The following is a 26,749-nucleotide window of genomic DNA, read 5'->3' as shown; positions in this document are numbered from 1 at the left end:
TAAAAAGATATATAAAATTAGATGAATACAGGGTGTCTATCAGCTGTCTTTGGTCAAAATTTTATTGATACACAGAATTTTTAGAGTGTTTAAGACTTGGAATCTCATAGATGATTTCTTCTTATTATTAAATAATAAACCTCCCATATATAGTCCTGTGACCTTGGGATAGACATCCTCCCACTTCTCTGTCTTTATTTATTCATCTGTAAAATGAACCAGATGTCCTGACTCTGCCTAATGTGAAAGGCAGTAGAAATGTTTGAAATGATTATTCAAACAATAAGATTAAACAAAGGTGAAACAGAACAACTACTGGATTCTTAATTTTTTTGATGCTATGATGTTACCTGTAAATGAAAAACTTGACTTCAGGGTATTTTTTTTTTTTTTTTTTTTGACAATTGGAGAAATATCACCTGTACTTTTTTACAACTTGGAGAAGTAGGGGTGAAATAGATTGCTTGTTCCCTTTGATGTATTTTTCAGAGTGTCTCCAAAGAATTGATAAGAGGTGGCGCCTAGATATGGGAGAAGCTGAAGACAACTAATAGCAATTGGGTTTTTATGCCCAGTATGCTGGGCTTCCCTGGTGGCTGACAGTAAACAATCCACTTGCAATGCGAGATATCAGGTTTGATCCCTGATTTGGGAAGATCCTCTGGATAAGGGAAAGGCAACCCACTCCAGTATTCTTGCCTGGAGAATTCCATGGACAGAGAAGCCTGGCAGGTTACAGTACATGGGGTCGCGAAGAGTCAGACATGACTGAGTGACTTTCACTTTCACTCTACTTTCCTCCCATTTAAGTATTTCCTAAACCCCAAGTATTACTGCCTTCATGTTATAGGTAAAAAAATTTAGGTACAGAAAGCTGAAGTGTGTTGTTTAAATCTGTGTGGCTGCAATGTCTGGGCTCCTCCCATTATTCCATGCTTCTTCTATAGTTTCATGGAGACAATACTGAGAAGATTTGGAATTATGTCTTTCATTTTTTTCTGTTGGCTCAAGATTTATACTGGGGAGATGGATAACATAGAGTCACAGAGTAGGTAGGCAGGTGCCTACATGATATGATTTGCAAAGCAGTTGACAGGTGCCTGTCCACAAATATCATCTTCATTGACTCGTCATGTTCACTTTCCCTGAGGTTTTACCTCTAAATGATTACTTTCCTTGTTTTGTTTATGTTTGCCAGTGGAGATGTTGGGAGGACTTCCAAATGCACATACCCCTGGGAGAGTTCATGTATTAAGTCTTTCATCATTTAATATCTTAGCAGCAGTGGGAAATTACAGAAAGAACTCAGATTTAGGAGCCAGGAAGACCTGGAACTGAATTCTGATTCCACATGCTATTAATAGCTGTTTAACTTTCATGGGATAATTAATCTCCCAGAACTTCACTTTCTTCTTGAGTAAAACAAAAATAATAATATATATGCATATATATTAATTATAACATAGTAGACATTTGGTGTGGGTAGTTGTGGTAGAGTGGGAAGAGCACTGGAATGGAAGTCAGGAGATTTGGTGTCCTGCCATATTGGTTTTACTTGTGTAGGCAAATATTTATTGAGCATCCACTGTGTCATGCACTGTGCTAGGTACTGAGGATACAACAGGGAATAATTTGAAGTTCCTGCTTTCTAATATCTGAAATTCTAGTTTGGTGCTAAGCTAATTATATCCATATCATACACATGTAGAAAAGGATTAATGTTCTTCAAGTTTTAGAGATGGGAAACTAAGGGTTAAATGGTATCATAGTGAGCAAAGTAAACATACTCCCTAATGCTCATTGGAAAATCTCATGGACAGAGGAGGCTGGTGGGCTGCAGTCCATGGGGTTACAAAGAGTCAGGCACGACTGAGCGACTAACACTTACTTAATCCTCATTGACTTGAAATAGAAGTTAATCAGATAAATATAAGGTTAAAACCATTATAAGTCTTTAAAGGAAAAGTAGTCAGTGCTCTAAAAGCATGTAGCAGAGGCTGCACATCAGCTTCTCTAAGTGACATCTGAGCTGAGATCTAATAAATGAACAGGAGCTAACCAGGTCATTCTTCTACATGTAATTATTCAGATGGATTTCCTTCAGCTCTTTTATGCCCTCTTTGTTGGCTGTTGCAAATGGTCACTTCTCTTAAGTCTCCTACTCAGCTACTCAGCACATTTATTCTCCAGAGGTGGATTTGGTTCCTATTTGACATAGAAAATAAGAGCCACCAGGTGTGTCTGAACCTCTCCTCCACCTACCTCGTCATCTTTTATACATACACTGATTTGCATCTTTATCCATGCTTTTGTCTGAGGATACACTAGCCCTCTATCAATCCAAGTTCAATCTCTCTGCCTTTGTTTTAGATTCCATACCTTCCTATTGCTATTTCAGGGATCTTTTTATATAATGATCACCTTTCTCTTCTGTATTTTTAACCTTTTCCTCTCTGTGAGTTCTTTTCTTAGAAAGAGGGGGGGAAATACCATTTCTTGACCCTTCTTTGTACAACCAAACTTCAATAATGGGTCCACACATATAACTGCCTTTACAATGGTCACTGCTGCTGCTGCTGCTAAGTCGCCTCAGTCATGTCCGACTCTGTGTGGCCCCATAGACAACAGCCCACCAGGCTCCGCCATGGGATTCTCCAGGCTAGAACACTGGAGTGGGTTGCCATTTCCTTCTCCAATGTGTGAAAGTGAAAAGTGAAAGTAAAGTCGCTCAGTCGTGTCCGACTAGTAGCGACCCCATGGACTGCAGCCTACCAAGCTCCTCTGTCCATGAGATTTTCTAGGCAAGAGTACTGGAGTGGCTTGCCATTGCCTTCTCCGACCATAGTCATGAATTACTTCTTATTTCCAAGTACAGCAGGCGCATTTCAGTTCTTGTCTTGCTTGCCCCCATGCCTTTCCTTCATTGACATGTGAGGCTCTTGGCTGTTGAATGCTTTTTCCTTGGAATCTTCTGTTTCACTAATGTCAATGATTATCAGTTCCTCCTGTCAGTACCATTTATTACCATCAGATTAAGTCCAAAGTCTTAACAGGACTCAGAAAGCATGCCTATGTATCAGCTGTTCATGGAATTTCCCAGGTAAGAATACTGGAGTGGGTTGCCATTTCCTGCTCCAGGGGATCTTCCCAACCCAAGGATTGAACCCGACTCTCTTGCATCTCCTGCATTGGAAGGCAGATTCTTTACCACTGCACCACTTGGGAATGTACCGGTATACTGCAGCCAAAGCAAACCACTTGTGTAATAGATCCATGAATTCATTAAGATGTCTCACTTCCTTGCTTTTGCTTCATCAATTACCATTGAAGAGAAATCCTTTCCTCAAATTCCCCAGGCACACACCTACTCCTTATCTATGAGGATGTTTAGATACATATTCCTGTAAGGACACTTACTTGACTCCACCACTCCCAAGAGTAGATTATGTGCCAGTCCTCTGTGCTCCTAAGGGCTTGCCTCTCTCTGGAAACTTACCACATCTTATTATAATTTGGGCTTCCCTGGTGGCTTAGTTGGTAAAGAATTCACCTGCAATGCAGGAGACTCAAGTTTGATCCCTGGGTTGGGAAGATCCCCTGGAGTAGGGAATGGCTACCCACTCCAGTATTTTGGCCTGGAGAATCCCATGGACAGAAAAGCCTGGTAGGCTCAGACACGATTTTAACTTCACTTCATTATAATTGAAGTTCAGTTTAGTTCAGTTTGGCCGCTCAGTCGTGTCTGACTCTTTGTGACTCCATGGCCACGTCATGCCTTCCTGTCCATCACCAACTCCCAGAGTCTACTCAAACTCATGTCCATTGAGTCAGTGATGCAATCCAACCATCTTATCCTCTGTCATCCCCTTCTCCTCCCACCTTCAATCTTTCCCGGCAGCAGGGTCTTTTCCAATGAATCAGTTTTTCTCATCAGGTGGCCAAAGTATGGGAGTTTCAGCTTCAACATTAGTCCTTACAATGAATGAATATTCAGAACTGATTTCCTTTAGGATGGACTGGTTGGATCTCCTTGCAGTCCAAGGGACGCTCAAGAGTCTTCTCCAACACCACAGTTCAAAAGCATCAATTCTTCAGCACTCCGCTTTCTTTATAGTCCAACTCTCACATCCATGTATGACTACTGGAAAAACCATAGCCTTGACTAGATGGACCTTTGTTGGCAAAGTAATGTCTCTGCTTTTTAATATGCTGTCTAGGTTGGTCATAGCTTTTCTTCCAAGGAGCAAAACTCTGTTAATTTCATGGCGGCAGTCACCATCTGCAGTGATTTTGGAGCCCCCCAAAATAAAGTCAGCCACTGTTTCCACTGTTTCCCCATCTATTTGCCATGAAGTGATGGGACCAGATGCCATGATCTTAGTTTTATGAATATTGAGTTTTAAGCCAACTTTTTCACACTCTTCTTTCACTTTCATCAAGAGGCTCTTTAGTTCTTCTTCACTTTCTTCCATAAAGGTGGTGTCATTTGCATATATGAGGTTATTGATGTTTCTCCTGACAGTCTTGATTGCAGCTTGTGTTTCTGCCAGCCCAGTGTTTCTCATGATGTACTTTACATATAAGTTAAATAAGCAGGGTAACAATATACAGCCTTGATGTACTCTTTTCCCAATTATGAACCAGTCTGTTGTTCCATGTCCAGTTCTAACTGTTGCTTCCTGACCTGCATACAGATTTATAAGGAGGCAAGTAAGGTGGTCTGGTATTCCCATCTCTAAGAATTTTCCACAGTTTGTTGTGATCCATACAGTCAAAGGCTTTGGCATAGTCAGTAAAGCAGAAATAGATGTTTGTCTAGAACTCTCTTGCTTTTTTGATGACCCAAAGGATGTTGGCAATTTGATCTCTGTTTCCTCTGCCTTTTCTAAAACCAGCTTGAACATCTGGAATTTCACGGTTCACGTACTGTTGCAGCCTGGCTTAGAGAATTTGGAGCGTTACTTTGCTAGTGTGTGAGATGAGAGCAATTGTGTGGTAGTTTGAGCATTCTTTGGCATTGCCTTTCTTTGGGATTGGAATGAAAACTGACCTTTTCCAGTCCTGTGGCCACTGCTGAGTTTTCCAAATTTGCTGGCATATTGAGTGCAACACTTTCACAGCATCATCGTTCAGGATTTGAAATAGCTCAATTGGAATTCCATCACCTCCACTAGCTTTGTTCGTAGTGATGCTTCCTAAGGCTCACTTGACTTCACATTCCAGGATGTCTGGCTCTAGGTCAGTGATCACACCATCGTGGTTTTTTGGGTCATGAAGATCTTTTTTGTGTAGTTCTTCTGTGTATTCTTGTCACCTCTTCTTAATATCTTCTGCTTCTGTTAGGTCCATACCATTTCTGTCCTTTTTAGTGCCCATCTTTGCATGAAAATTTCCCTTGATATCTCTGATTTTCTTGAAGAGATCTCTAGTCTTTCCTACTCTATTGTTTTCCTCTATTTCTTTGCATTGGTCACTGTGAAATGCGTTTTTGTCTCTCCTTGCTCTTCTTTGGAACTCTGCATTCAAATGGGTATATCTTTACTTTTAATTGAAGTTAGCATCATGAAATAGTCCACAAACGTGTGTATGTAAGAAATTTCACATTTAAATATGTTCAGTTCCCTTGTATTCAACATTCTTACAGAAAAATAAAATATGCAATTTCAGTCAATACTTGAACCTCCTACTGGCTCGAGCAAATATGCTGAAAACTTAGGCAACACCACACTACCAGGGAAGCCCTGTTGGTCACTAATCAGTAACTGTCAACTGTATGATATAGTCTCTGATATACCATTTTGTCTCTGTCAGGTATGGTCCTTTTTGGTTTGCTGCTGCTTCTTCTGTATCATGCTTAGGGGACTGGATGATTTCTGGGATTGAGTCCCCTGTGTCTAGAGCCCAGCACACTCATTACGATTTCTCTGAGCTTTTGCCCTTCCTTGGCTGCCACTATCGAATGTTGAGTTCTCCTGTTCTCCTTGCCACCTCTAAACCCTATCAGAGCCCTGACTTCTTTTTGTCTAAAGTGTATGTCCCTTTCTAGCTTGAATATCCTAAAAGAAATTCTATCTGTCTTCCAGAGACCTGCATTGGTACGTCCAAGCATGATCTCTCCAGTGAGCTTGGGTTTTGGGAATACAGAAGCCAGGAAGGAAGGTCTGTGTGGAAAACTTCAAATTTCAGTCCTGGCAACCGGGGAGTAGGGATCTCCTCGGGTGAGGTAAAGAAGAAAAAAAGGCTCAACTATCTTCTTAAAATTGTAGGGAGAAGTGAAAAAACTTAGACAAAAATACAAATAATTATCCCAAAATACATTGGCAATACTTGCCTGTTTATGAGATTCTCCCTTCACTAAATTGTGAGTGCCTTTTAACATACTGTAGAATTTCATTCCCTAATATTTCAGTAGAGAGTACAGAGGAGACTTACAAAATTCAGTCTGGGAAGAGGGAGTGCAGAAAGCTTATAGAAGTTAAGTGCTATGCATGTCTGTGTGTTCAGTTACTTCAGTCATGTCCGATTCTTTGTGACCCTATGGACCGTATGAAGCCCACAAGGCTCCTGATGGAGCCTATGGAGCCCACCAGGCTCCTCTGTCCCATTGTGTTCTCCAAGCAAGAATACTGGAGTGGGTTGCCATGCTGTCCTCCAAGGAATCTTCCTGACCCAGGGATCAAACTTGTATCTCCTACATTGTTGGCAGATTCTTAAACAACTGAGCCACCTGGAAAGCCCAGAAGTAAGTGCTACTTGAGCTAAATCTCAGTGATTAGGGGTAATCATGATTAGGCTAGGTAAAACAGGATTGGTATCAGGGGACCTGCATAACTAACAGCTTAAAGATACAAAACTCTACTTTTCAAGATCTATAGGTAGGAGATGAGACTGAAAGTGTTAATAAGGTCCAGATAATAAGAAGTATTGATTACTATGTTAAAGAGTTTATATGTTATTTTATGAGAGGCAATGCTGCATAGAGATTAAGGCACAAACTCTGGAATGATACGTGCTTGCCTTTGAATCTGTCTCCATTCATTACTACCTATGGGACCTTGAGATAATCATTTAGCTTTTCTGTGCCTCAGTTTCCTTATTGGTAGAATAGGATGACATCACTACCTATTTCATAATGCCATGGTCATGATTAAGTGAATTAATACAGTGAAGTGCTTATAAAAGCACTTAGCACACTATAAGCAGCATTGAATTGTGAGCTATTATAAACTGACCTGTAGAGCAATGGGAAGCCAATGAATGAGTTTGAATGGATGTATTTGTGTTTTGAAAAGGTCACACTGGCTACAGCATTGAAGATTGCTTGAATCTGACATGTTGTATAGGGTAAAATGTATCAGGATGTAATTGTACTTCATCAGTCAAGGAACGGTGATGGTTAGGATTAGGGTCATGACAGCGAAGATGGAGTGATATGGATAGGTCACAAAGGTAAAATAATTAGAGAAGGAGATCATGGTTGAAGATAAATGAAAGAAAGGAATCTAGGATGATTCCTATGTTTCTGGTTTAGGACACTGCTTGGGAAGTCCTACTGTCATTTGGTACTGGAAATAGAGGAAAGGAAATTGATGATAAGTTGCATTAGTGTTTTGAATATTTATAATCCCCATGTGTATTCACGTTCTTTGAAACAGAGACAACTGAATTTCATCATCTGTCTGTGTTTTGAAATCATGTACTGAAGGGTTATTTGGATATCTTAAGAAAATCTTCATAAATGGAATTTATCAGTGTTCTAGGAAAGATATATTCTTCTCCATGCCTTTCTTTGATAAGTACAGGTTTGTTATTTATACAAGTTAAAAATATTATTGGTGACTGATGTAGAAGTATCAAGGCACTATGATAGAGCATGGTAACTTTGTTTTGGATGAGGAGTCTGTCAGTTTTCCCAAATGAGAGAGTCTCTGGAAATAACTAGTTCATAGTCAAAGTCATATCAGTTCATTCACTCATTCAGCAGACATTTATTGCCTACTATGTGACAAGCCTCATACTAATACAAAAGCAGAAGCAGTTTCTGCTCTCATGGACTTTACAATAACCAGAATTGATGGGCCCTACTCAAACAGTCACAGTGATAAATGTATAATTTTAAATTCTAACTACTTTGAAGGAAAGTTTCCAGTGTTGGTGTTTTATGAATTAAAAGGTTTCTAGAATCAGACTGATTAGGCTGGAATACTGCTTCTTCCTACTTAAGTAAGTAAGTAAGTAAGTGTTAGTCACTCAGTCATGCCCGACTCTTTGTGACCCCATGGACTGCAGCCCACCAGGCTCCTCTGTCCATGAGATTTTTCCAGGCAAGGATACTGGAGAGGGTTGCCATTTCCTTCTCCAGGGGATCTTCCCAACTGAGGGATTGAACCCGGGTCTCCTTCACTGCAGGCAGATTTGTTATCGACTGAGCTACAAGGGAAGCCCACTTCCCTTGTACTTACTATCTTCCTACTTACTAGCTATGTAATCTTGGATCAGTAATTTAACCCTTCTGTGTCTCATTTTCTCATGTGAAATGGAGAAAATAATATGAGTAGAAGTGAACTAGTCCAAGGGGGATAGAAAGAGATACAAATATTCCAGGAAGATGGAATAACAAGTGCGCAGGCCCTCTAGTGAGAGCCCAGACCACAATATAGAAGAATGTATAAAAGGCATCTGTAAAAGTAGTCAGATGTCACAATACTTAGGACCTTGAGAATCAAGTCAAATATTTTTATATTTATTCCAAAAGGAAGCTGTGAAGAATTTTTAGTAAGGAAGTTGCATAATCATATTTACATTTGGAAAACAGAAGAAAGGCACTTAGCCTACAGTGTGGAAATAGGGTGGTGCCACAGTAAATTCAGAGACATGTATTAAGAAGTTATTGTAAGAGTCCAGGAAAATTATGATGATGATTTGAACTAGTATGGTAGGGAGACAGATTCAAGTAATTTCACAGAATGTTTGAAAAATGGATTAAATGATTATGGGTTAGATGTGAGATATAGATATTAGGTGTTTATTCTTTGATTAGGTGTCTATTCTTTCATTTCTGATTTATACTGTTGAATAGATTCCACTGCCAATTAGTGATATGGGACCACTACACCTTGACACCTTGAAACTACTACAACTCTGGCAAAAGGACCCCTTTTCAGTTGGAAGATTGTGATTTTGATATTTTGCATTTGCGTTGTGTTTGAGACTTCTAAGTGTACAATTTTGAGAAAATGATTAGATATACAGGTCTGGTGCTCAGAACAGGAACAGTAGCTTGAGTGAGAGAGAAATGTTTGAAAGTCATTAGCATGTAGATGGTAATGGAAGCTAGGGAGTGGATAAATTTTCCTAGGGAGAACATACAGTCAAGGAGATGAGGGTTTCAAAGAACTTCATTTAATATTAGGATAAGTAAAGTGTGAACCTGTATGAAATGAAAAGTGTAGCCAGAGAGGTAGAAGGAAAACTGGGACACTGCTGTGAGAAAAGCCAAGGGAACACTGTTTCAAGAAGGATGGTGGTTAACAGATGAATTCCACTAAGATTGGGCTAAAAAAAGATTGATTGGATTCAGTCACATGTTTCAGGAAAGTCATGGATTAGCGGAAGAACCCGGAAAGAAATGGAGTGGTGAAGAGTGAGTGGGAGGTGTGAAAATAGCAAAGATAAGACAACTCTTCCTAGAAATTTGACTGTGAAGAAGTTGGGAGAATTAGAGCAGTAGGTGGAGACAAATATATGGGTAAGATAGTTTTTTATTTATTTTTTTTAAGTTTGGGGAGAAATAGGATATTTTAATGCTAATGGGTATATCGAACTGATATTTATGTATCTGTACACACATCTCATGTATATTAAAGATATATGTAGTTGCTGTTCAGCTGCTAAGTCATGTCCGGCTCTTGCAACACCATGGACTGCAGCACACCAAGCTCCTCTGTATTCCACTATCTCCTGGAATTTGCTCAGACTCATGTTCACTGAGCTGATGATGCCATCCAACCTCTGTCGCCCCCTTCTTCTCCTGCCTGCAATCTTTCCCAGCATGAGTCTTTTCCAATGAGTTAGATCTTTACATCATGTGGCTAAAGTATTGGAGCTTCAGCTTCAACATCAGTCCATCCAATGAATATTCAGGGTTGACTTTTTTAGAAATGACTGGCTGGATCACCTTCCCTGTGGCTCAGCTGGTAAAGAATCTGCCTGCAATGGGGGAGACCTGGATTCGATACCTGGGTTGGAAAGATCCCCTTGAGAAGGGAAAGGCTACCCACTCCAGTATTCTGGCCTAGAGAATTCCATGGACTGTATAGTATACGGGGTCGCAAAGAATCAGACATGACTCCTGCTGTCCAAGGGACTCTCAAGAGTCTTCTCCAACACCACAGTTTGAAAACATTAATTCTTCAGTGCTCAATCTTCTTTATGGTCCAAACTCACACCTGTACATGACTACTGGAAAAACCATAGTTTTAACTATATGGAACTTTGTTGCCAAAGTGATGTCTCTGCTTTTTAATACGCTGTCTAGGTTTGTCATAGCTTTTGTTCTAAGGAGCAAGTGTCTTTTATTTTCATGGCTGCATCAAGTGTCCGCAGTGACTTTGGAGCCCAGGAAAATAAAATCCGCCATTGTTTCCACTTTTTCCCCATCCATTTGCCATGAAATGATGGGGCCACCTGCATTGATCTTAGTTTTTTGAATGCTGAATTTTAAGCCAGCTTTTTCACTCTCCTCATTCACCTTCATCAAGAGGCTCTTTAGTTCCTCTTCACTTTTGGCCATTAGAGTGGTGTCATCTGCATATCTGAAGTTGTTGATATTTCTCCCAGCAATCTTGATTCCAGCTAGTGATTCATCCAGCCTGGCATTTTGCATGATGAACTCTGCATATAAGTTAAATAAGCAGGGTGACAATATACAGCCTTGACGTATTTCTTCCCCGATTATGAACCAGTTCATTATTCTATGTCTGGTTCTTATTGTTGCTTCTTGTCCTGCATACAGGTTTCTCAGCAGACAAGTAAGATGGTCCAGTATTCCCATTTCTTTAAGAATTTTCTACAATTTGTTGTGATCCACACAGTCAAAGGCTTTAAAGTTGTCAATGAAGTAGAAGAAGATGTTTGTCTGGAATTCCCTTGCTTTTTTGATGATCCACCAGATGTTGGCAATTTGATCTCTGGTTCCTCTGCCTTTTCTAAATCCAGCTTGAGCGTCTGAAAGTTCTCAGGTCACTGTTGAAGCCTAGCTTGAAGGATTTTGAGCATTAACTTGCTAGCATGCAAAATGAGCTTAACAGTACAGTAGTTTGAACATTCTTTGGCATTGCTTTTCTTTGGGATTTGAATGACCTTTTCCAGTCCTGTGGCCACTGCTGAGTTTTCCAAATTTGCTGGCATATTGAGTGCAGCACTTTCACAGCATCATCTTTCAGGATTTGAAAGAGCTCAACTGGAATTCCATCACTTCCACTAGCTTTGTCCATAGTAATGCTTCCTAAGACCCACTTGACTTTGCAGTCCAGGATATCTGGCTCTAGGTGACTAACCAAGCTATCGTGGTTAACTGGGTCATTAAGACCTTTTTTTGTACAGTTCTTCTGTGTATTCTTGTCACCTCTTCTTAATCTCTTTTTTTTTTCCTACTCCTTTATTGCCACATAAATCTGTTAACTCAATATACAACATATTGTAGAATATGAATGTTTCACAAAGAGTGGTAAACATTTTCCAAGGTACTATCCAAATGATAATAATTGCCTTTAATTTATGAAATAAAATCCTAACTCTTTACCATTAGCTTTATAAAAAAGAGCCAGATCTAATGTATCTTCTTCTTTTTTTTTTTAACCTTTTAGGAAAAGAATTTTTTTTAATTTTATTTTATTTTTAAACTTTACATAATTGTATTAGTTTTGCCAAATTGTTAGGCCTATACCATTTCTGTCCTTATTGTGCCCATATTTGCATGAAATGTTCCCTTGGTATCTCTAATTTTCTTGAAGAGATCTCTAGTCTTTCCCATTCTTTTGTTTTCCTCTATTTCTTTGCATTATTCACTTAAGAAGACTTTACTTTTTTATTTTATTTAACTTTACAATATTGTATTGGTTTTGCCATATATCAACATGAATCCACCACAGGTATACATGTGTTCCCCATCCTGAACCCTCCTCCCTCCTCCCTCCCCATACCATCCCTCTGGGTCGTCCCAGTGCACCAGCCCCAAGCATCCAGTATCGTGCATCGAACCTGGACTGGCGACTTGTTTCATATATGATATTATACATGTTTCAATGCCATTCTCCCAAATCATCCCACCCTCTCCCTCTCCCACAGACTCCAAAAGACTGTTCTATACATCAGTGTCTCTTTTGCTGTCTCGTATACAGGGTTATTGTTACCATCTTTCTAAATTCCATATACCTTGATGTCCATCAGCAGATGAATGGATAAGAAAGCTGTGGTACATATACACAAAGGAGTATTAATCAGCCATTAAAAAGAATACATTTGAATCAGTTCTAATGAGGTGGATGAAACTGGAGCCTATTATACAGAGTGAAGTAAGCCAGAAAGAAGACTTTCTTATCTCTCCCTGCTATTCTCTGGAACTCTGCATTCAGTTGGGTTTGGGTTTATCTTTCCCTTTCTCCTTTGCTTTTCACTTCTCTTCTTTTCTCAGCTATTTGTAAGGTCTCCTCAGACAAACATTTTGCCTTCTTGCATTTCTTTTTATTGGGGATGGTTTTGGTCATCACTTCCTGTACAATGTTATGAACCTCTGTCCATAGTTCTTTAATCACTCTGTCTACCAGATCTAATGTCATGAATTGGTTTGTCACCTCCACTGTGTAATTGTAAAGCATTTGATACTTGAATGGTCGAGTGGTTTTCCCTACTTTCTTCATTTTAAGCCTGAATTTTGCAATAAGGAGCTGATGATATGAGCCACAGTCAGCTCCAAGTCTTGTTTTTGCTGTATAGATCTTCTCCATCTTTGACTGCAAAGAATATAATCCATTTGATTTTGGTATTGACCATCTCGTGATGTCCATGTCTAGAGTGGTCTCTTGTGTTGTTGGAAGAGGGTGTTTACTATGACCAACGTGTTCTCTTGACAAAACTCTTAGCCTTTGTCCTGCTTCATTTTGTACTCCAAGGCCAAACTTGCCTGTTACTCCGGGTATCTCTTGACTTCCTACTTTTGCATTCCAGTCCTGTATGATGAAAAGGACATCTTTATTTGGTGTTAGTTCTAGAAAGTCTTGTAGATCTTCATAGAACTGCTCAACGTCAGCTTCTTTGGCATTAGTGGTTGCTACATAGACTTGGGTTATTGTGGTGTTGAATGATTTGCCTTAGAAACTAACTGAGATCATTCTGCCTTTTTTGAGATTACCCAAGTACTGCATTTTGGACTCTGTTGTTGACTATGAGGACTATCCCATTTCTTCTAAGGGATTCTTGCCCACAGTCATAGATATAAAAATCATCTTATTTAAATTCACCCACCCATCCATTTTAGTTCACTGATTCCTAAAAAGTCTATGTTCACGCTTGCCATCTCCTGCTTGACCACGTCAAATTTCTCTTGATTCATGGACCTAGCATTTTAGGTTCCAATGCAATATTGTTCTTTAGAGCATCAGATTTTACTTTCACCACCAGTTCAGTTCAGTCGCTCAGTCATATCCAACTCTTTGGGACCCCATAGACTGGAGCACGGCAGGCTTCCCTGTCCTTCACCAACTCCTGGAGCTTGTTCAAATTCATGTCCATTGAGTCTGTGATGCCATCTAACCATCTCATCCTCTGTCATCCCCTTCTCCTCCTGCCTTCAATCGTTCCCAGCAGGAGGGTCTTTTCCAGTGAGTCAGTTCTTCGCATCAAGTGGCAAAGTATTGGAGTTTCAGCTTCAGCATCAGTCCTTCCAATGGATATTTGGGACTGATTTCCTTTAGGATGGACCAGTTGGATCTCCTTAATGTCCAAGAGACTCTCAAGAGTCTTCTCCAACACCACAGTTCAAAAGCATCAATTCTTCAGTGCTCAGCCTTCTTTATGGTTCAACTCGCACACCCATACATGACTACTAGAAAAACCATAGCTTTTAACTATACAGACCTTTGTTGGCAAAGTAATGTCTCTGCTTTTTAATATGCTGTCTAGGTTGGTCATCACTTCCCTGTTGGCTCAGACGGTAAAGCGTCTGCCTACAGTGCAGGAGACCTGGGTTCGATCCTTGGGTCGAGAAGATTCTCTGGAGAAAGAACTGGCAACCCACTCCAGTACTCTTGCCTGGAGAAACCCATGGACGGAGGAGCCTGGTAGGCTACAATCTGTGGGGTCACAAGGAGTCACACACAACTGAGTGACTTCACTTTCTTTCTTTCTTTCACTTTCTAGGTTGGTCATAGCTTTTCTCCAAGGAGCAAGCGTCTTTTAATTTCATGGTTGTAGTTACCATCTGCAATAATTTTGGAGCCCCCCAAAATAAAGTCTCTCACTGTTTCCATTGTTCCTCATCTATTTGCCATGAAGTGATGGGACCAGTTGCCATGATCTTAGTTTTCCGAGTGCTGAGTTTTAAGCCAGCTTTTTCACTCTCCTCTTTCACTTTCATCAAGAGGCTCTTTAGTTCTTCTTCACTTTCTGCCATAAGGGTGGTGTCATCTGTGTACTTGAGGTTATTGATATTTCTCCTGGCAATCTTGATTCCAGCTTGTGCTTCATCCAGCTGGGCATTTCACGTGGTGTACTCTGCATATAAGTTAAATAAGCAGGGTGCCAATATACAGCCTTAACATATTTCTTCTCCAATTATGAACCAGTCTGTTGTTCCATGTCTAGTTCTAACTGTTGCTTCTTGACCTGTATACAGATTTCTCAGGAGGCAGTTAAGGTGCTCTGGTATTCCCATCTCTTTAAGAATTTTTCACAGTTTATTGTGATCCACACAATGATTTTGGCATAGTCAATAAAGCAGAAGAAGATGTTTTTCTGGAATTCTCTTGCATTTTCTATGATCCAACAGATGTTGGCAATTTGATCTCTGGTTCCTCTGCCTTTTTCTAAATCCAGCTTGAACATTTGGAAGTTCGTGGTTCATGTACTGTTGAACCCTGGCTTGGAGAATTTTGAGCATTACTTTGCTAGCATGTGAGATGAGTGCAGATGTAGGGTAGGTTGAATATTCTTTGACATTGCCTTTCTTTGGGATTGGAATGAAAGCTGACCTTTTCCAGTCCTGTGGCCACTGCTGAGTGTTCCAAATTTGCTAACATATTGAGTGTAGCACTTTCACAGCATCATCTTTTAGGATTTGAAATAGCTCAACTGGAATTCCATCACCTCCACTAGCTTTGTTTGTAGTGATGCTTCCTAAGGCCCCCTTGACTTCTCATTCCAGGATCTGGCTCTAGGTGAGTGATCACACCATCATCGTTATCTGGGTCATGAAGATATTTTTGTATAGTTCTTCTGTGTATTCTTGTCACCTCTTCTTAATATCTTCTGCTTCTGTTAGGTCCATACCATTTCTGTGCTTTATTGTGCCTGTCTTTGCATCAAATGTTCACCACCGGGCACATCCATAGCTGAGCATCATTTCTGCTTTGGCCCAGCCTCTTCATTATTTCTGGAGCTATTTCTCTGCTCTTGCCCAATGGCTTATTGGACACTTACCCACATACAGGGCTCATCTTCTGGTGTCGTATCCTTTTGCCTTTTTATACTGTTCATGGGATTCTCGAGTCAAGAATACTGAAGTTGTTTGCTATCCCTTCTCTGAAGATATAGGAGAAAAGAAAATATTAAATTATAAGGACCCTGATAATGTGATCAAAGTTGGAGTCTGAAACACACATGAAGAGTTTTACCTTAGTAGGGAATATACTCTTTTTTTTATAACAGTAGGGAAGGAAGAGAGGATATGGGGAAAATGTGGAATCAAGAAAATGAGGGAAATCTCCATACAATAGTTTCACTTTTGTTTTTATTTATTTGTTAAAATTTTTATTAGAGTATAGTTGATTAACAATGTTGTGTTGGTATCAGGTGTACAGCAAAGTGTATCAGTTATACATATACATATATTCACTTTTTAAGATTCTTTTCCCATATAGATCATTATAGAGCATTGAGAAGTGTTCCCTGTGCTATCTAACAGGTCCTTATTCAATTTTGCTTTTAAAGAGACAAAGTCATGTGCTGAGATCAAGAGAGAGGAAATGAGAGGATGGAAGATACTGGAAGAAGTTTATAATTATTGTCAAGAATGGAATAAAGCTAAACAGAGGCATATAATAGTGTTTCTGAGCAGTACTGTGGGTTCCTTTAAAATTGAATATTATAACTTTATCATGGAATTAATCTATTGTGAGATTTATTCTTTCAGCACTCACTTTCTCAGGGATGGGCCCAGAGAAAGCCTGAAAGTTGAACTAATTTTATTGGTTGGGATTTTCTTAGGAAGTTAGGACAAACAGGCAAAGGGGCAGTTTTAGTTTGAGAGTATGGGAGCTAATCTAGATTTAACAAAGAAAGGAAGAAGGCAAAGTCTGCCAAATGGATTTGGAAAAAGCAATCAAACTGTTGCAAAGCTGAAAAATCATCACAGTGACAGTACTTAAAATGTAAGCTAGAGTGAAAGGGGATTATGGGAAAATCAGTTAACTTTTCTGGCCTGTTTTCTCATCTACATATAAGCCATGGTGATAGACGGTGGAAGCCAAATATGTTTTTTGTGTGTAAATTTATATATATAATCTCCAACCAGTCCTTTCTGAAGGAGATCAGCCCTGGGGTTTCTTTGGAAGGAATGATGCTAAAGCTGAAACTCCAGTACTTTGGCCACCTCATGCAAAGAGTTGACTCATTGGAAAAGACTCTGATGCTGGGATGGATAGGGGGCAGGAGGAGAAGGGGACGACAGAGGATGAGATGGCTGGATGGCATCACTGACTCGATGGATGTGAGTCTGAGTGAACTCCGGGAGTTGGTGATGAACAGGGAGGCCTGGCGTGCTGTGATTCATGGGGTCACAAAGAGTCAGACACGACTGAGCGACTGAACTGAACTGAACTGAGAATATATATATATATATATATATATATATAATTCTTTTGTTAGTAAGTATGGAGAGAATTGGGGCATCCTTGGTGGCTCACTGATAAAGAATCTGGCTGCCAGTGCAAGAGACCCGGGTTCACTCCCTTGGTCAGAAGATCCCCTGGAGTAGGAAATGACAACCCACTCCAGTATTCTTGCCTGGAGAATTCCGTGGAAAGAGGAGCCTGGTGGGCTACAGTCCGTGGGGTTGCAAAGCATCAGATGTGACTGAGTGACTAAACAACAACCAAGAGAATCAAGAGGGCCTAGGGATGCCTGAAGAGCAAACTGCCCATTTCTAAGGAATGAAACAGGGTTGGAGGGTAGAAGGAATTGTTCATTCTAACTCTCCCATGGATGGCCCATCAAAGGAAGGCAAAGCCATGCTTTTCTAGGTTTGATTCTACTACAAATAGTTATTTTCTCTAGGTACGTTTGACCTTGCTCATCCAGCAGTGATTACTTTCTGTCTTTGGAATCAGCCATTTTATTTATCTGGCACTTTGGCAGGAAGAACAGTGTAGGTTATTATTGGAATTAGTACTGATTCATTGAGAATTTGAACTCCAGGACATTTTGAGAATAAACAAAGCATGTGGATGAGCTGTCAACATATGAAAAAGTTGAAACAGCATTGGACTAAAACTATATGCATACACCATTAGAACATCATTCAGAAAACTGTGGCAACAGCAGCTCATGGTGGAGGGGAGAGGGCTATGGTACCTGTAAGTTTCTCATATTAGCAGAAACTCCAAATGGCCAGAGAGCATTCTCTGGCACTTATTTAGAACAGTAAGGACTTTGAAGGCCTCAAGGAGGAATACTGAACTGTTGTCACATTGTATTTTGTCACTGTGTAAAGTTTCTATTTCAGCATTTTGTGATTATAATATTTATGGGTGGGATGGATCAGTATGATGTTTTCCTCAGATATCTGATTGGAGACTCCAGCCATAGGAAGTGCTACATCATTTAAATGTTGCCCTTTGCATGAATGAACTGAGTGACATCTTGGTTGCTTCCAAGTTTTTGCAGTTGTGAATATAGCTGCTATAAATATTTGTATGCAGGTTTTTGTGTACACATAAATTTTCAACTCCTTTTGGTAAATAACCAAAGAGCATGACTGCTGGATCATATGGTAATAATTTGTTTAGTTTTGTGAAAAATTGCCAAATTATCTTCCAAAGTGGCTGTACCATTTTGCATTCCTACCAGCAATAAATGAGAGTTCTTGTTGCTTCACAGCCTTATCAGCATTTATTATTGTCCTCAGTGTCCTGAATTTGACCATTCTGATAAGTGTGTTTTGAGTTACTGTGTTGTTTGTTTTGTTTTTCTTTTTTGCTCTCCTTCAATAAACTTGATGGCAGGGAACTCCGTATCTAGGTCATTTTCATATCTGTAGCCTTGAGTACAAAGATGAATGCTTAGGAAATGTCTGTGAAATGAAGATCTGGATGGATGCCTATGACCATGTCAGCACCAATACAGCAATCAAAGGCACAAGCCATAAAAATAGACACTCTGAGGTTCTATTTTGATGAGAAGACTCTGAAGTCATTTAGGAAACGTTGTCTAACCCATGCTCAAAAGCAGCTACCCAAAACAGTGAGAAAGTGGGTGAGTAGGCAGATTTACCACTTAAAATTATGAAGTGAATTTAGAGCTTTTAAGCAGATAAAGAACCAGTCCTCTTAAAGCAGGAAATTCGTTTTTATGAAGGGCAGTCAGCCCAGTGAAAAACAATGAAGGTCTGCCCACATACAAGTAAAAAAGAACTTTCTTGGTCATAAACACTTTTAAAAAGTAAACTTACAAGGTTACAAAACTGGCCTAATCTTCAAGTAATGCTTGGAAAATATTCTGAAGCCAAAGAATTAAGGAAAATATATTAAGAAAAGGGAATGTGCTGTGCTTAGTCACTTGGTCTGACTCTTTGCAACCAAATGGACTGTAGCCTGCCAGGCACCTCTGTCCATGGGGACTCTCCAGGCAGGAATTCTAGAGTGGGTTGCCATGCCCTCCTCCAGGGGATCTTGCCAACCCAGAGATCAAACCCAGGTATCCTGCACTGCAGGTGGATTCTTTACCATCTGAGCCACCGGGAAGCCCAGGAATTTTTGAATGGGTAGCTTATCCCTTCTCTAGGGGATCTTCCTGACCCAAGAATCAAACCGGGGTCTCCTGCATTGCAGGCGGATTCTTTACCAGCTGAGCTACCAGGGAAGCTCCAAAGAGAGAATGCTATAGTCTTTTTAAATTAAGGACAGCCAGAAATAAAAATATATATATTTATTTCCACCTAATGGAAAAGAAAAAAAAATCAATAAGAAAGAGGAAAAGAGGGAGAAAGTAGAAAAAGAATATAAGGAAAGAAGGTGAGAGATCTGTGGGAGAAGAAACAAACAGCAAGAGCATGAATGATGAAATAGGACCCTCTATGCTGAGTTTCAAATAGACTGCCAATCTAAGCCAGAATACAAATCCTCTTGCTTAAAGTTGTGCATTTACTGGAACCCTTTGGGAGTTTGTATAGTTTTATTATTTGATCCCTTTGTTTCAAAGTTTTCAAAATACCATATAGGTTTTATGTTCTCTAGAACCAGAATTTCTGATATACCTTCATTCTGATCTTCAGTCATATTTCTAGACCAATAGCCAAATTTTAAAGCACCCTATAAAAATATAAAGTTGTTTATTTTGTTGTTACTTTTGCTGCAGAAGACAAATTTAGAAGAAAACGAATGAAATCCCAGATTGCAAATAGATGAAAAGAAAAGATGTTCAATAGTCTGGAAAAATCGCAGGCTTTTAAAAATAATATTTCATTGGAAATGTGAGAAGATGCAGATACCTTAGTAAAACAATTTGAGCAGATGTGAAGTATTTGTTAAAATATTCACTGGTGAAACTCAACTGTGATCGTTTCTAATTGTCTCAGAAAAATGTTCTGCCTTGGTATGGTATGCTTTGATAAGGATCAATACAATCCTAAAATACTGTAGCCTGCATCCTTCAAATAAGAACATTTACTGTTATTAAGCAGGTATGACCAAAATCCAAGTAACAACAGTATCAAGCCTTTATGTAAAATGTTCTCCATTCATGTCTTCAAAGGGAAGAAATGAGTGACTTCCTCCTAGCAAGAGCACCTTATGTTCTTTCATTGCAAAAGTCTCAAGAGAATTATCCATACTCATTGTCTCTAATTTTTACCCTTCCATTTTTTTCCTGAACCCATTTTAATCTGTTTTGCTCCAGACATTCCACTTATTCCCTTATCAATGTTACCAGTTATCTTCAGTTTGCCAAACTTATTAGACCATTCTCGGGCCTCATCTTACTTGGCCTATCGACAGCTTTTTTTTTTTTTTTAATTTATTTTTAATTGAAGGATAATTGCTTTACAATATTGTGTTGGTTTCTGCCATACATCAACATGAATCAGTCTTAGGTAAACATATGTCTCCTTCCTCTTGAACCTCCTTCCCACCCAATCCCACCCCTCTAGGTTGTCACAGACCACCAGATTTGAGCTCCTTGCATCATAGAGCAAATTCCCACCAGCTATCTATTTTATGTATGGTAATGTATGTTTCCATGCTACTCTCTCAATTCCTTCCACACTCTCCTTCCCCAGCTGTGTCCACAAGTCAGGCTTACTGACAGCTTTTGACATTGTCTGTCACTTTATCCTTGAAGCATTTTCCTTACTTGGTTTCTGAGACACCACAAGTTTTGGGTTTCCTTCTCTTTTCCTTGGCCTCCCTTTAGTGCCTTTTGTTGGTACCTTCTCATCACTTTGGCCTCTATATATTGGAGGGTCCTATATATCTCAGTCCTTGCTCCTCTTCTCTTTATCTTATTTACACTCTATCTTGTGTGGGTGTGTGTGCTCAGTGGCTCAGTTGTGTCAGATTCTTTGCTAGCCATGGGCTGTAGCCTGCCAGACTCCTTTGTCCATGGGATTTTTTTCCAGCAAGAATACTGGAATGGGTTGTCATTTTCTCCTCCAGGGGATCTTCCTAACCTGGGGACTGAACCTGCATCTTCTACATTGGCAGGCAGATTTTTACGACTGAGCATCCAGGGAAGCCACACACTGTACCTTGCTGCTGCTAAGTCGCTTCAGTTGTGTCCGCCTCTGTGTGACCCCATAGACGGCAGCCCATCAGGCTTCCCCGTCCCTGGGATTCTCTAGGCAAGAACACTGGAGTGGGTTGCCATTTCCTTCTGCAATGCATGAAAGTTAAAAGTGAAAGTGAAGTTGCTCAGTCGTGTCTGACTCTAGCGACCCCATGGACTGTAGCCTACCAGGCTCCTCTGTCCATGGGATTTTCTAGGCAAAAGTACTGGAGTGGGGTGCCATTGCCTTCTTCGACACTATTCCTTAAGTGACTTTAATTAATCCTATGGCTTTAGATACTACCTATATACTGATGACTAGAGACCTCAAGAAAATTAGAGATACTAAGGGAAAATTTCATGCAAAGATGGGCACAATAAAGGACAGAAATGGTATGGATCTAACTGAAGCAAAAGATATTAAGAAAAGGTGGCAAGATTACACAGAATTTTACAAAAATGATCTTAATGACCCAGATAACCATGATGGTATAATCACTCACCTAGAGCCAGACATCCCGGAGTGCAAGTCAAGTGGGCCTTAGGAAGCATCACTATGAACAAAGATAGTGGAGGTGATATGAACAAAGCTGGTGCAGGTGTTGGAACTCCAGCTGAGCTATTTCAAATCCTAAAAGATGATGCTGTGAAAGTGCTGCACTCAATATGCTAGCAGATTGGGAAAGCTCAGCAGTGGCCACAGGACTAGAAAAGGTCAGTTTTCATTACAACCCCAAAGAAAGGCAATGCCAAAGAATGTTCAAACTACCACACAATTGTACTCATCTCACACGCTAGTAAAGTAATGCTCAAAATTCTCCAAGCCAGGCTTCAGCAATATGTGAACTGTGAACTTCCAGATGTTCAGGCTGGTTTTAGAAAATGCAGAGGAACCAGAGATCAAATTGCGAACATTCTTTGGATCATCGAAAAAGCAAGAGAGTTCTAGAAAAACATCTATTTCTGCTTTATTGACTATGCCAAAACCTTTGACTGTGTGGATCACAATAAACTGTGGAGAATTCTGAAAGATATGGGAATACCAGACCATATGATGTGCCTCTTGAGAAACCTGTATGCAGGTCAGGAAGCAACAGTTAGAATTGGACATGGAACAACAGACTGGTTACAAATAGGAAAAGAGTACATCAAGGCTATATATTGTCACCCTGTTTATTTAACTTATATGCTGAGTACATCATGAGAAATGCTAGGTTGGATGAAGCACAAGCTGGAATCAAGATTGCCGGGAGAAATATCAATAACTTCAGATATGCAGATGACACCACCCTTATGGCAGAAAGCGACTGAACTGAACTGAATTGAACTGAAGAACTAAAAAGCCTCTTGCTGAAAGTGAAAGAGAAGAGTGAAAAAGTTGGCTTAAAGCTCAACATTCAGAAAACTAAGATCATGGCATCTGGTCCCATCACGTCATGGCAAATAGATGGGGAAACAGTGGCTGACTTTATTTTTCTGGGCTCCAAAATCACTGCAAATGGTGATTGCAGCCATGAAATTAAAAGACACTTACTCCTTGGAAGGAAAGTTATGACCAACCTAGACAGCATATTAAAAAGCAGAGACATTACTTTGCCAACAAAGGTCTGTCTAGTCAAGGCTAGGTTCTTCCAGTGGTGATGTATGGATGTCAGAGTCCAACTATAAAAAGGTTGAGTGCAGAAGAATCGATGCTTTTGAACTGTGGTGTTGGAGAAGACTCTTGAGTGTCCCTTGGACTGCAAGGAGATCCAACCAGTCCATCCTAAGGGAAATCGGTCCTGGTTGTTCATTCTAAGGACTGATGTTAAAGCTGAAACTCCAATACTTTGGCCACTTGATGCGAAGAACTGAAAAAGTGAGTGTGAAACTGAAGTTGCTCAGTCATGTCTGACTCTTTGCAACCCCATGGACTGCAGCCTACTAGGCTTTTATGTCCATGGGATTTTCCAGGCAAGAATACTGGACTGGGTTGCCATTTCCTTCTCCAGAAGATCTTCCCAGTCCTAGGATTGAACCCATGTCTTCCGTGTTGTAGGCAGATGCTTTACTACCTGAGCCACCAGAAAAGTCACCTAATGCGAAGAACTGATTCATTGGAAAAGACCCTGATGTTGGGAAAGATTGAAGGCAGGAGGAGAAGGGGATGACAGAGGATGAGATGGTTGCATGGCATCACCGACTCAATGGACATGAGTTTGAGTAAACTCCGGGAGTTGGCAATGGAAAGGGAGGCCTGGTGTGCTGCAGTTCATGGGGTTGCAAAGAGTTGGACATGACTGAGCAACTGAACTGAACTGAATACTGACTTACTTCACTCTGTATAATAGGCTCCAGTTTCATCCACCTCATTAGAACTGATTCAAATGCATTCTTTTTAATAGCCAAGTAATATTCCATTGTGTATATGTACCACAGCTTTCTTATCCATTCGTCTGCTCATGGGCATCTAGGTTGCTTCCATATCCTGGCTATTGTAAACAGTGCTGTGATGAACATTGGGGTACACATGTCTTTTCAATTCTGATTTCCTTGGTGTGTATGCCCAGCAGTGGGATTGCTGGGTCATATGGCAGGTCTATTTCCAGTTTTTTAAGGAATCTCCACACTGTTCTCCATAGTGGCTGTACTAGTTTGCATCCCACCAACAGTCTAAGAGGGTACTCTTTTCTCCATACCCTCTCCAGCATTTATTTTTTGTAGACTTTTGGATAGCAGCCATTCTCACCAACTTGAGATGGTACCTCATTGTGGTTCTGATTTGCATTTCTCTGATAATGAGTGATGTTGAGCATCTTTTCATGAGTTTGTTAGCTATCTGTATGTCTTCTTTGGAGAAATGTCTGTTTAGTTCTTTGGCCCATTTTTTGATTGGGTTACTTAGTTTTCTGGAACTGAGCTGTGGGAGCTGCTTGTATATTTTTGAGATTAATTCTTTTTTGTCAGTTGCTTCATTTGCAATTATTTTCTCCCATTCTGAAGGCTGTCTTTTCACCTTGCTTATAGTTTCCTTCCTTGTGCAAAAGCTTTGAAGCTTAATTGGATCCCATTTGTTTAGTCTTGCTTTTATTTCCATTACTGTGGGAGTTGGGTCATAGATGATCCTGCTATGATTTACCTCAGAGAGTGTTTTGCCTATGTTTTCCTCTAGGAGTTTTATAGTTTCTGGTCTTACATTTATACCTTTAATCCATTTTGAGTTTATTTTTCTGTATGGTGTTAAAAAGTGTTCTAGTTTCACTCTTTTAGAGATGGTTGACCAGTTTTCCCAGCACCCATTGTTAAAGAGATTGTCTTTTCTCCATTGTATATTCTTGCATCTTTTGTAAAAGATAAGGTGTTCATCAGTTCAGTTCAGGTCACTCGTGTCCGACTCTTTGTGACCCCATGAATTGCAGCACACCAGGCCTCCCTGTCCATCACCAACTCCCAGAGTTCACTCAAACTCACATCCATCGAGTCGGTGATGCCATCTAGCCATCTCATCCTCTGGCGTACCTTCTCCTGCCCCCAATCCATCCCAGCATCAGAGTCTTTTCCAGTAAGTCAACTCTTAGCATGAGGTGGCCGAAGTACTGGAGTTTCAGCTTTAGCATCATTCCTTCCAAAGAACACCCAGGGCTGATCTCCTTCAGAATGGACTGGTTGGATCTCCTTGCAGTCCAAGGGACTCTCAAGAGTCTTCTCCAACACCACAGTTCAAAAGCATCAATTCTTCAGTGCTCAGCTTTCTTAACAGTCCAACTCTCACATCCATACATGACTACTGGAAAAACCATAGCCTTGACTAGACAGACCTTTGTTGGCAAAGTAGTCTCTGCTTTTGAATATGCTCTCTAGGTTGGTCATAACTTTCCTTCCAAGGAGAAAGTGTCTTTTAATTTCAGGGCTGCAATCACCATCTGCAGTGATTTTGAAGCCCTGAAAAATAAAGTCTGACACTGTTTCCACTGTTTCCCCATCTATTTGCCGTGAAGTGATGGGCCCAGATGCCACGATCTTAGTTTTATGAATGTTGAGCTTTAAGCCAACTTTTTCACTCTCCTCTTTCACTTTCATCAAGAGGCTTTTTAGTTCCTCTTCACTTTCTGCCATAAGGGTGGTGTCATCTGCATATCTGAAGTTATTTATATTTTCCCGGCAATCTTGATTCCAGCTTGTGCTTCTTCCAGCCCAATGTTTCTCATGGTGTATTCTGCATATAAGTTAAAGAAGCAGGGTGACAATATATATAGCCTTGACGTACTCCTTTTCCTATTTGGAACCAGTCTGTTGTTCCATGTCCAGTTCTAACTGTTGCTTCCTGACCTGCATATAGGATTCTCAAGAGGCAGGTCAGGTGGTCTGGTATTCCCATCTCTTTCAGAATTTTCCACAGTTTAATGTGATCCACACAGTCAAAGGTGTTCAGTGGTATGTGGATTTTTCTCTGGGCTTTCTATTTTGTTCCATCGATGTATGTTTCTGTCTTGTGCCAGTACCATACTGTCTTGATGACTGTATCTTTATAGTGTAGCCTGAGTTCAGGCAGATTGATTCCTCCAGTTCCGTTCTTCTTTCTCAAGATTACTTTGGCTATTAGAAGCTTTTTGTATTTCCATACAAATTGTGAAATTATTTGTTCTAGTTCTCTGAAAAATAACACTGGTAGCTTGATAGGGATTGCATTGAATCTATAGATTGCTTTGGTAGTATTTGCATTTTCACTATATTTATTCTTCTGATCCATGAACATGGTGTATTTATCCATTGATATGTGTCATCTTTGATTTCTTTCAACAGTGTTTTTAAGTTTTCTATATATAGGTCTTTTGTTTCTTTAGATAGATTTATTCCTAAGTATTTTATTCTTTTCGTTGCAATGATGAATGGAATTTTTTCCTTAATTTCTATTTCTGTTTTCTCATTGTTAGCGTATAGGAATGCAAGGGATTTCTGTGTGTCAATTATATATCCTGCAACTTTACTATATTCGTTGGTTAGCTCTAGTAATTTTCTGGTGGAGTCATTAGGGTTTTCTATGCAGAGGAATATCATCTGCAAATAGTGAGAGTTTTGCTTCTTTTTCAATCTGGATTCCTTTGATTTCTTTTTCTTCTCTGATTGCTCTGGCTAAAACTTCCAAGACTATGTTGAATAGTAATGGTGAAAGTTGGCATCTTTGTCTTGTTCCTGACTTTAGGGGAAATGCTTTCAATTTTTCACCATTGAGGATAACGTATACTGTGGGTTTATCATATATGGCTTTTATTATGTTGAGGTATGTTTCTTCTAAGCCTGCTTTCTGGAGGGTTTTTATCATAAATGGATGTTGAATTTTGTCAAAGGCTTTCTCTGCATCTATTGAGATAATCATATGGATTTTGTTTTTCAATTTGTTAATGTGGTGTATCACATTGATTGATTTGCGAATATTGAAGAATCCTTGCATCCATGGGATAAAAGCCCACTTGGTCATAATGTATCATCTTTTTAATATGTTGTTGGATTCTGTTTG

General features: G+C 39.9%; 1 protein-coding gene across 6 annotated transcripts in view; it reads left to right on the top strand.

Moving 5' to 3' along the window:
- Window positions 1–26,749, top strand: part of IL13RA2 (interleukin 13 receptor subunit alpha 2) — an 83,247-nt gene that overhangs the window by 19,663 nt on the left and 36,835 nt on the right.

Source organism: Bos taurus, chromosome X, assembly GCF_002263795.3.
Source record: "Bos taurus isolate L1 Dominette 01449 registration number 42190680 breed Hereford chromosome X, ARS-UCD2.0, whole genome shotgun sequence".
Lineage (NCBI taxonomy): Eukaryota > Metazoa > Chordata > Mammalia > Artiodactyla > Bovidae > Bos > Bos taurus.
This window is presented reverse-complemented; position numbering and strand designations above follow the sequence as displayed.